The 11117-nt window shown below is 43.8% G+C and overlaps 1 pseudogene; it reads left to right on the top strand.

Moving 5' to 3' along the window:
* The first annotated feature begins 690 nt into the window (after window positions 1-690).
* On the top strand, window positions 691-10410 carry LOC116360620 (E3 ubiquitin-protein ligase RNF181-like; annotated as a pseudogene).
* Window positions 10411-11117: the final 707 nt, after the last annotated feature.

Raw genomic sequence — 11117 nt, 5'->3', positions numbered from 1 at the left:
AGTACACTGTTTCCCTTTAGCTGGGCAACTTCCTTGTTCGCCATGCACTTTGTATCCACAATATCCACATGTTGTGGGGCGTTTTGAGTCTGTGTCGCTCTGTTTTGGAGTTTCGTCTCTCTCCGTTCTAAAACGCGCTCTCTGTGCACCGGAGGTGTGCTTTGATGTCTGCCTGACTGCATGCACTGCTTGTTCACGTGATGCGCTCGTGCTGCCGCGCGAAATGGTTTTCATCTGAGCCTGTGCTAGCACGTTAGATCTGGCTATGTCGATAGCTTTGTCCAGCGTTACCTCAGACCCAACATTCTCTCTCACTCGCGGTGAGTGTATTCCAAATACAATACGGTCCCTGACCATCTCATCCTTGTTTGCATAATCACAGTCTTTCACAAGCAGATGCAGCTCTGTCACAAACTGTTCAAAAGACTCGCTAGCTCCCTGTACTTTCTCATGGAACCTAACCTTTGTACCTAGCGAAAATCGTATTGGTCTTCGGCACAAGATATGCTTCAAAACGATCGTAGTATGTTTTCAGTACCTTTGATTCAGCCTCGGTAAGTGTCCATGTGTTGTAAATATCTCTCCCTTTTTCACCGATCCAGAGGAGCAGGTAGCTGCATTGTTCCTCTTCTCCTCTGTCCTTCAGAGGACCAGTGAACATTAGCTCCACATGCTGTTTGTACTTACGCCATGCGTCGGGTAAGTTTGTAGACTCCCAGTCCATTCGAGGAACTCCAGAAAAATCCATCTTTTAAGACCTTTTACTCTGACACAATGTCTTGTTTTGTACACTTTGTACAAAATAATAAAATGCAGTACTACAGGATATTTCTTAACGTAGCTCTTTATTAGCTAGCTATAACTAGCATGTTCACATATCGCCAACCAGGATCAAACTGACCATGACCTAACCATTTGGGTGGTCTTAACCAATCATAGCACAGTATGATATGGCGGTAAAATGCATCCAATTACAATTCAGTATGTTTACACATATGAATATTACAGCATCTTCCTCCTCCAGCTGCTAAAACAGCAGTCCAAACCTTACCTGTGGTTGTCATATCCTCAGAGCAAGCAGGTGAACCCTGCTGCCTGCATAAACTACCCTCTTTAGCTGTGAAAAACCTTTGGGGATTATAGGCTACTGTCTCTTCAAAAAGGAGACAACAATAATGTGCTGTCTCATGTGGTAATACATTTCAGTTGGCTACTTCTCAGAAAGTATTAAACTGTCAAAAGGAGTAAAACAAGGTTGTCCACTATCGGCATATCTATTTACTATGGCCATCGAAATGTTAGCTATTCAAATCAGATCCAACAATAATATCAACGGGCTGGAAATCTAGGGCTTAAAAACAAAGGTGTCATTGTACGCAGATGATTCATGTTTTATTTTAAATAAACAATTTGGATCCCTCCATAGCCTCATAGAGGATCTAGATAATTTTCCTAACCTCTCTGGATTACAACCAAATTATGATAAGTGTACTATATGAGGTATTGGATCACAAACAAATTCAACTTTTACATTACTGTGTATATTACCAATAAAATGGTGGTCATACTCAGTATTTATATTCCGAAAGAAATGATCTCACAACAATACATTTTATAGAAAGTTAGCAAAAATAGATAATATCTGGCTACCATGGAATGGAAAATAGTTGTCTATTGTGAAAGAAAATCACCCTGATTAACTCTTTATTTATATCCCAGTTTACTTATTTGCCTACACCTAATGACTTGTTTTTTAAATGATAGTCATACAAAAGCTATACTTACATCCAAATGTCAGAAAAGTGTTGGATGAATTTAGTTCTTATGTGTTCATTAACCAATTCAATTTAAATCACACTGTCTGTTTCTAAGAATTTGTAAGATCCTTATTTGCATAAAATAGACACAGACCAGTCTACCAAAATTAGCCAATAGCATTTATTCCCGAGAGTGCTGGTTAAAATACCATGTACATCAGTTTATATATCACATGTGACGTCATAGCGTTTTTTAATGTCCCTCCTCCTCTCCGACAAGGACAAAGCAGATTCAAAAGTCCATTTCAACCCACTAACGCACACTATATCTGGATTATCTCCTGAAGTCTCACCACAGTTTAATACCACTTAGCAGACAGTTCCAGTCCCCCCCAGATACGGAAAACCTGGAGGGGCTCTCGCTGTCTTATTTTATCGCCACAGAGTTATAGCTGAGTCAGTTTAAACATAGGTTAAGGATTATCTTTGCTTACTTTAGGCACACACATGCATTCCTCTCTTCCCCCCTCCAACGTAGTTGGAGCTGTGTTTATTAATTTTAATTACTCCTTGTTCATGCTACATAACCTCTAATCCTAATGGTTAAGTTTCTGGGTAGAATTATTTAATAATTTATCTTAAACCTTGATAAAATATCTTAACAATCCACCCTTAATGACTAAATAATTCATACTGACATATCAAACACTATATGGAAACATTCCTTTTTATACAAGAATACACCAAAACGATACATGTATTTACATTCAATTCCTCAGCAATGACTGTTCTACGCCTATATCCAATTATAACACTTCCGGTTTAGGATCTTCATCATAATCTTCATGAAATGAACAGCCTTTAATAAAAAATTGAAAACAGTCTCATCCAACATTGGCTCCTCATAATTAAAAGACACCGAGCCTTCTCTTAGGCCTGGAAGTCTGTATTCTTCATCCCACTAGTCAGAGCTTGGAATCGGTCCGTATCTCACCATCTATTCTGTCATCGATTTCTCCAGAGTCCTAGAAATGAGAACCTTTCTCACAACTCCTACCCATAGGTTAGAATCCCCATAACCCGTTTCCACCTCAATCACTTCCTTCAGATCTTTCATCTGAACTATCCACACCGGCCCTTGGCTCTGGGTCAGTTTCTGCTTTGTCAGGGGCTCTGCTTTATTCTGGCTGACTATAGAGCTATCATCTGCTCTAACTTCTTCTACCCGGAATGGCACTAGGTTATCAACTGAAACCCTTACTTTCACTACACTCCATCTTCTTCCATACAGGGTACGTGGATTTATGTAGCCCTCTCTCTCAGTGTGAGCTATAACCTGTTTCCATGAACTACACAGGGACTTGCACAGATATCTTCCATAATGGCTCATAGTCCTAGACTGCCAAGGAGTCAGAGACCGCATTTGGTCTACATAGAACTCCACTGAGACATCCTTCCCAATCCCACTCTCACTTCTGGTTTATCCAGATCAAGTGATCTCTTATGCTAGGTTAATTAAGGAACAAAAGGAACATTTGTTGTGTAACTGGGAGTTTCGTGAGTGAAAACATCCAAAGATCATCAAAGGTAAACAGCTAATTTGATTGCTTTTCTGATTTTCGTGACCAAGCTTCCTGATGCTAAGTGTACATAATGCTACGCTGGGCTATCGATAAACTTACACAAACGCTTGTATTGCTTTCGCTGTAAAGCATAATTTCAAAATCTGAGACGACAGGTGGATTAACAAAAGGCTAAGCTGTGTTTTGCAATATTGCACTTGTGATTTCATGAATATGAATATTTTTTTGTAATATTATTTGACTGTGGCGCTATGCTATTCAGCGGTTGCTGACGAAAATGATCCCGCGACAGGGATGGGTAGTGTCAAGAGGTTTTAAAACAAAATCCTCATTGTCTAACTATGTGTCAAGTTTCCCTCTTTGGCCTTCTCGGATGGGTCTTGGTATATTTAGGAATATTGCTCCCACAATAAGACAGCTCAGACCAATCAGCACTCCTGTAAAGCCCCACCCTTTCCCGGAGAACATATCCTCAGCTAGAGGCCAGCCCACACTTTCACTTCTATGAACGCCCACAGGGATGACAAGACTGGATCAGGGAATCTTCATTAGAGAGATGATCCCCGAACCCTGTTGGTTATGGTTCTCCTCTCTAACACTGTGATTGTTCGACAGTGTCAGTGTGTCTTACCCTTTTTCAGTGTGTGATATGAACCCAAGTAGCTCTTTCAGGTATTCTCACCACGAAGGCTGTCACCAGGAGTACTTGGTATGACCCCTCCCAATGGGGGCTGCTTCCTGTCTATTCTCCTCAGGGACTGGATTGAGTGAATCACCTTCTCCTGTAATTCACCTGTAGTGCATAAAATCTTGGACATACAGGTTTGGTTAACAAACAGTTTCTCATTTGTTCTATCTGATTATATCTTTAACTTCTATGCCTACTTGTTAGCTAGATTTTTTTTACATTAGTTTATTATCCAATAGGCCACAAAGTGTCCTATCCTAGGCCTCCCTAGGCCCCGTCCTATCCTAGACCACAACTTACCCAACCCCCCCCCCCTTGATACCTGGCTCTGCCCAGGTAACAACCTTGCCTACTCTAAACAATGATTTAGGTAAGATTAGTAAATTATCCTTATGTTCTGACATTATCATGTAGGAGCGCCCCTTTCATTTTCCACATGTCCAATTCTCCCTTGGGCGTCCATTCATGTCTATCCTGTATCAATTCATTGCCAAGTGTCTTATCTAGTTTAAGAGGTATCTGTGCTGCTTTGTATGTTCTTAAATATATATATGTTTATCTATTTAAACAGTAACCCTTTTCTCTCCTTTCTTATTTCACAGACTCACAGATTCCGGCACCGAGACAATTCCCAAAAAATAGCCCTAACTTAAAGGTCAAGGCATCTCTCCGGCGATGATTCTCCTTACTCTCGCTCTCTCGTTTTCTATCTACAGCCCACTGTAAAACCACCGCTGCCCCCTGTCCTGGGGTTCCCCTTTTCCTTTTACAGCCGCCCAATCCTTTTTCTGTCTCATCTTCTTCTATGTGTATGTGCTTTTTACCTTCTATGTGTGTGTTCTTTTCTACCGCTATCCAAATACTATAGTTATATTCTACAGTATATTCTCACAATCTAGGTGTATATATTTCTATTATCTATGTAACGGTTACCAAGTTACAATCTATGTGTATAAATTTCTATGTGTTTCTCCTTTCTGGAAACTTTATCTATAGCGTTGGCTGTCAATCGGACATTATATCTCACTTGCACAACTATAAGCTATTACCCAGGGGCCATACATCCCTAGTTAACCTCGGGTGGTTTTAGAAAGTACCCCAATATCTCGTATCTCACTCCGCTACATTAGGTTTCCCTCTTCTCCTTTTTTGGATATTATTTATTTCAGTATTGAATAGGTGCAGTTATCCTGTTCGCATAGAATTACCTTTCCTTCTCACCAGGCCTAGTTTATATCCTCTCCTGTTTTACCACTTAGGTTAGGACTTTATTTAGGTATGTCTTTTTAATTAATGGCTGTCCTATTTGTACAAAACGACCGTCCTATCTAACAACACCTACTATATCCCACCCTTAATAACCTTCATGGCTTGCAAGGCCCGGATCTATTAAGATATTTGATTTATGGTAGCGCACCTTACCTCAGGTCATTTCGGACCTGCCACACACAAACCCTTGTATATTGGTCATACAGGTAACCCACAAAACCAGTTTGGAATAGCGAAGCTCCTATTATTGATCAATTCTAAACATTTTTAGAACATCAAATCAAAGATGTGTTCATTAACCAATTCAATTTAAATTCAATTAACCTATAATAACCTATAATCCTAATGGTTAAGTTTATGGGTAGAATTATTTAATAATTTATCTTAAACCTTGATAAAATATCTTAACAAAAAGACACAACATATATTATGGATAAACTCAAATGGATTTTTTGAAAATGTACGGTGTAATCTTGGTAAGTTATATCATATAAAGGACTGGTGGAGTTACAGTATGTCACACATGCAAGCTAACAAAATATATGGAAATGTCTGCTCTATCCAAAATTACAACCAACTAATTGCAGCATTACCGCAAAAAAATGGAAAAGGCAAGTAGAAGGGGGAGAAAGTAAGAAACTTGTCTGTCGGCCCTGCATTAAATATCAACATTTTAAATATATATATTTAATATAATATATTTATTTTAAAAAATATGTGGGATTGGAAATGATTCAGAATATTACTGTCACGCCTTGGTCTTAGTGTTTTGTGTTTTCGTTATATATTTTGGTCAGGCCAGGGTGTGACATGGGTTTACGTGTTGTGTTTCGTATTGGGGTTTTATAAGATTTGGGTTGCTATGTTTAGGGGTGTGTCTAGTTAGGCTTGGCTGACTGAGGCGGTTATCGATCAGAGTCAGGTGCTTCTCGTTGCCTCTGATTGGGAACCGTATTTAGGTAGCCTGAGTCCGGTCCGACTCTCTTTCTACAAACGAAGAACGCCGTTACAGAATCACCCACCACATACGGACCGAGCGGCGTGGTAACAGGCAGCGACAGCAGGAGCAGCGAAAGGAGGACGTTATGGACAGCAATGGCATGGAGTATACGACGTGGGAAGAAATCGACAGGTGGGCGGCCGACCCAGAGAGAGTGCAGGAGCCCGCATGGGATTCGCTTGAGCAGTGCGAAGAAGGCTATAGGCGAATGGAGTCGAAAAGGAAAACATGGCGGCGCAGAGCGAAACCCGAAAGTCACCCCAAAACATTTATTGGGGGGGGGGGGGCTCAGGGAGAGAGTGGCAGAGTCAGGAGTCAGACCTGAGCCAACTCTCCCTGTTAATCATAGAGGAGCAGCGATATAAGGACTTCTGGTCTTGGGAGATGATATTAGACGGGAGAGGACCCTGGGCTCAGCCTGGTGAATATCGCCGCCCCAAGGAGGAAGCAGAGGCAGCAGGAGATAAGAGCCGGCGATACGAGGGAACATGGTTGGCAAGGAAGCCCGAGAAGCAACCCCAAAAAATTATTGGGGGGGGGGGCTTACAGGGAGTATGGCTATGCCAGGTAGGAGACCTGCGCAAACTCCCTGTGCTTTCCGGTGGGCTAGAGAGACCGGGCAGACACCGTGTTATGCTATGGAGCGCACGGTGTTTCCAGTGCGGGTGCATAGCCCGGTACGGTTCATACCAGCCCTTCCTATTGGCCGGGCTAGAGTGGGCATCGAGCCAGGTAAGCTTGGGCAGGCTCGGTGCTCAAGAGCTCCAGTGCGCCTGCACGGTCCGGTCTATCCAGAGCCACCTCCACACACCAGTCCTCCGGTAGCAGCTCCCCGCACCAGGCTTCCTGTGCGTGTCCTCGCTCCAGTATCACCAGTGCCCGCACCACGCATCAGGCCTACAGTGCGCCTCGCCTCTCCTGCTCTGTCGGAGTCTCCCGCCTGTTCAGCACAGCCAGAGCCTTCCTTCCCTCCTGCGCTGTCGGAGTCTCCCGCCTCTCCAGCGCTGCCGGAGCCTTTCTCCTCTCCTGCGCTACCGGAGTCTCCTGTCTGTTCAGCGCAGCCAGCGTTTTCCTCCTCTCCTGCGCTGTCGGAGTCTCCCGCCTGTTCAGCGCTATCAGAGCCTTTCTTCTCTACAGCGCTGCCGGAGCCTCCTGCCTGTTTGAAGCAGCCTGAGCTGCCAGTCTGCAGGGTGCTGCCAGTCTGCAAGGAGCTGCCAGTCTGCAAGGAGCTGTCAGTCTGCAAGGAGCTGTCAGCCTGCATGGAGCAGTCAGAGCTGTCAGTCTGCAAGGAGCTGCCAGTCTGCAAGGAGCTGCCAGTCTGCAAGGAGCTGCCAGTCTGCAAGGAGCTGTCAGCCTGCAAGGAGCTGCCAGTCTGCAGGGAACTGTCAGTCTGCAAGGAGCTGTCAGTCTGCAAGGAGCTGTCAGTCTGCAAGGAGCTGCCAGTCTGCAAGGAGCTGTCAGTCTGCATGAAGCAGCCAGAGCTGTCAGTCTGCAAGGAGCTGCCAGTCTGCAAGGAGCTGTCAGTCTGCAAGGAGCTGTCAGTCTGCAAGGAGCTGCCAGTCTGCAAGGAGCTGCCAGTCTGCAAGGAGCTGCCAGTCTGCAAGGAGCTGTCAGCCTGCATGGAGCAGTCAGAGCTGTCAGTCTGCAAGGAGCTGCCAGTCTGCAGGGAGCTGTCAGTCTGCAAGGAGCTGTCAGTCTGCAAGGAGCTGTCAGCCTGCATGGAGCAGTCAGAGCTGTCAGTCTGCAAAGAGCTGCCAGTCTGCAAGGAGCTGTCAGCCTGCATGGAGCAGTCAGAGCTGTCAGTCTGCATAGAGCAGCTAGATCCGCCAGTCAACCAGAATCTTCCAGATCTGCTAGTCAACCAGAATCTTCCAGATCTGCTAGTCAACCTGAATCTTCCAGATCCGCCAGCCAGCCAGGATCTACCGGAGCCTACTACCTACCTGAGCTTCATCTCAGTACTGGGCTTCCTCTCAGTACTGGGCTTCCTCTCAGTACTGGGCTTCCCCTCAGTTCCGGGCTGCCCCTCAGTTCCGGGCTGCCCCTCAGTTCCGGGCTGCCCCTCAGTCCCGAGCTGCCTCAGTCCCGAGCTGCCCCTCAGTCCCGAGCTGCCCCTCAGTCCCGAGCTGCCCCTCAGTCCCGAGCTGTCCCTCAGTCCCGAGATGCCCCTCAGTCACGAGCTGCTCCTCAGTTCTGTGGGGTTCTGGGTGAGGACTATTAGGCCATGGTCGGCAGCGAGGGTGGATTATCCCAGGACGCGAAGGGGAGGAACTAGGACATTAATGAAGTGGGGTCCACATCCCGAGCCGGAGCCGCCACCAATGACAGACGCCCACCCGGACCCTCCCTATGGTTTTGAGGTGCGTCCGGGAGTCCGCACCTTGGGGGGGGGTTCTGTCACGCCTTGGTCTTAGTGTTTTGTGTTTTCGTTATATATTTTGGTCAGGCCAGGGTGTGACATGGGTTTACGTGTTGTGTTTCGTATTGGGGTTTTATAAGATTTGGGATTGGTATGTTTAGGGGTGTGTCTAGTTAGGCTTGGCTGCCTGAGGCGGTTCTCGATCAGAGTCAGGTGCTTCTCGTTGCCTCTGATTGGGAACCGTATTTAGGTAGCCTGAGTTCGCTTTGTCTTTCGTGGGTGATTGTTCCTGTCTCTGTGTAGTTTCACCAGATAGGCTGTATTAGGTTTCACGTTCCGTTTGTTGTTTTGTATTTATTAAGTTATTTCATGTATCGTCACTTTTTCTTCATTAAAGATCATGATTAACCACCACGCTGCATTTCGGTCCGACTCTCTTTCTACAAACGAAGAACGCCGTTACAATTACATTCATAGAAGAAGCAATCTATTTGCAATGTTGAAGCTGATCCACCCCGTTCAAAAATATTTATGATTATTAAAAGAATTCATTATAATTGCTTGCACGACAACCAATGTAGTCTGTAAGTGTAGTCTATTGTCTGTGATTGAACTCCCTCTCTCCCATCATCCAGCAAAGGGATGAAGTGTCCTGTGTGTCTGCTGGATTTTGAGGAGCAGGAGACAGTGCGTGAGATGCCCGGCAAACACCCCTTTCACTCTGGTTGTATCCTGCCCTGGTTAAGGAAGGTGAGGGCCACTGAATCGACACACACACGGATCAATTCTGTCGGTTCTGATGTGAATTTACTATTTACCTGAACAATATATAACCCTTGGAGAATCCTAACCTTTGCTGTGCATCTTTACAGGCCAATTCTTGTCTGCTATGCCGACTCTAGCTACCAACCGACAATCCAGAGTATGAGGAGTTTAAGAAGGACAAGGTGTGTGTGGAACTCTGGCATGGGAAATCATAATCAAAGTGCTTGTCTCATTTTTGAGACTTTGGGTGTGTCCCAAATGACACCCTCTTTCCTAAGTGTTCTGTGGGCCCTGGTCACAACTGTACAGGGAATAGGGTGCCATTTGGCTGATTTGGGACACAGAAATGGTCAGCATCAGCCTGTTACTAAACCGTGTATTTGTGTGTTAAAGGATAAGAGAAAACAGAGGGAACATAGACTGGAGTATCTACATGTTGCCATGTACACATAGCGGCTCAGCGCACACTTATTGCTTATTTCACATGTATTGCATTGGGTCGCAATAGAATTGAGAATTGACAAAAGCTGCAAAAAATATTGTTTAGCTATTATGTTTTATCCTGTGTATTGTAAATATGTCCGTTTTTATATACAGTCAATTGTACAAAGACCTGTTTTTTGATACAGATATAAATGATGGATGATCATTATACAATATGAAAGGAATAATGAGGCAGTTCAGTCAGTTTGAACTCTCTCTACATTCCCTGTGTTAACATGTCATACCATGTCCCTTCCTTTTCTTTTCCCCCCAAGATGCAATATAATGACCAAAGCAGATTTTTAAATGGCATATGTTTTGATGGCCTCACATTTTTCAGATTTGAAAAACAATCTGTTTATAGTGTTGATTGCTTTGGCACCAGCAGTAACTCCCTACCCTGGTATAGGATATTGAAGAAAGTTCAATGAACACCACTCAGTGCACAGAAAAAAACCAGTGAACATACAGTGTATTCATATCCCTTGACTTATTCCACATTTTGTACTGTTACAGCTTGAATTCAAAATAGATTAAATATAAAAATACATATACACACAATACCCCAGAATTTCAAAGTGTAAACATGTTTTTAGAAAATTTAGCAAATGTATTAAAAATGAAATACAGGAATATCTCATTTACATAAGCAAACACCCCTGAGTCAATTCTTTGTAGAAGCACCTTTGGTTGTGATTACAGCTGTAAGTATTTTTGGGTCTCAAAGAGTCTCAAAGAGCCTCAAAAAGTCTCAAAGAGCTTTGCATACTTGGATTGTACAATATTTTCCCATTATTCTTTTAGAAATTCTTCAAGATCTGTCAAGTTGATTTGTTGATCATTGCTAGACAGCCATTTTCAAGTCTTGCCATATATTTTCAAACTGAACTATGTCCAAACTGTAACCATGCCACTCAAGAACATTGAATGTCATCTTGTTAAGCAACTCCAGTGTAGTTGTGGCCTTGTTTTAATAGGTTATTTTCCTGCTTTAAAGGTGAATTCATCTCCCAGTGTATGTTGGAAAGCAGAATGAAACAGGTTTTCCTCTAGAATTTGGCCTGTGCTTATAGCTGTATTCCGTTTATTTTTATTAAAAACAAACCTCCCTAGTCCTTCCCAATGACAAGCATACCCATAACATGATGCAGCCACCACGATACTTGAAAATATGAAGAGTGGCACTCAGTGATGTGTTGGATTTGCCCTAAAC

Source organism: Oncorhynchus kisutch, linkage group LG3 (assembly GCF_002021735.2).
Source record: "Oncorhynchus kisutch isolate 150728-3 linkage group LG3, Okis_V2, whole genome shotgun sequence".
Classification (NCBI taxonomy): domain Eukaryota; kingdom Metazoa; phylum Chordata; class Actinopteri; order Salmoniformes; family Salmonidae; genus Oncorhynchus; species Oncorhynchus kisutch.
Note: the sequence above shows the minus strand (reverse complement) of the source record. Positions and strands in the feature narration are given on the sequence as shown.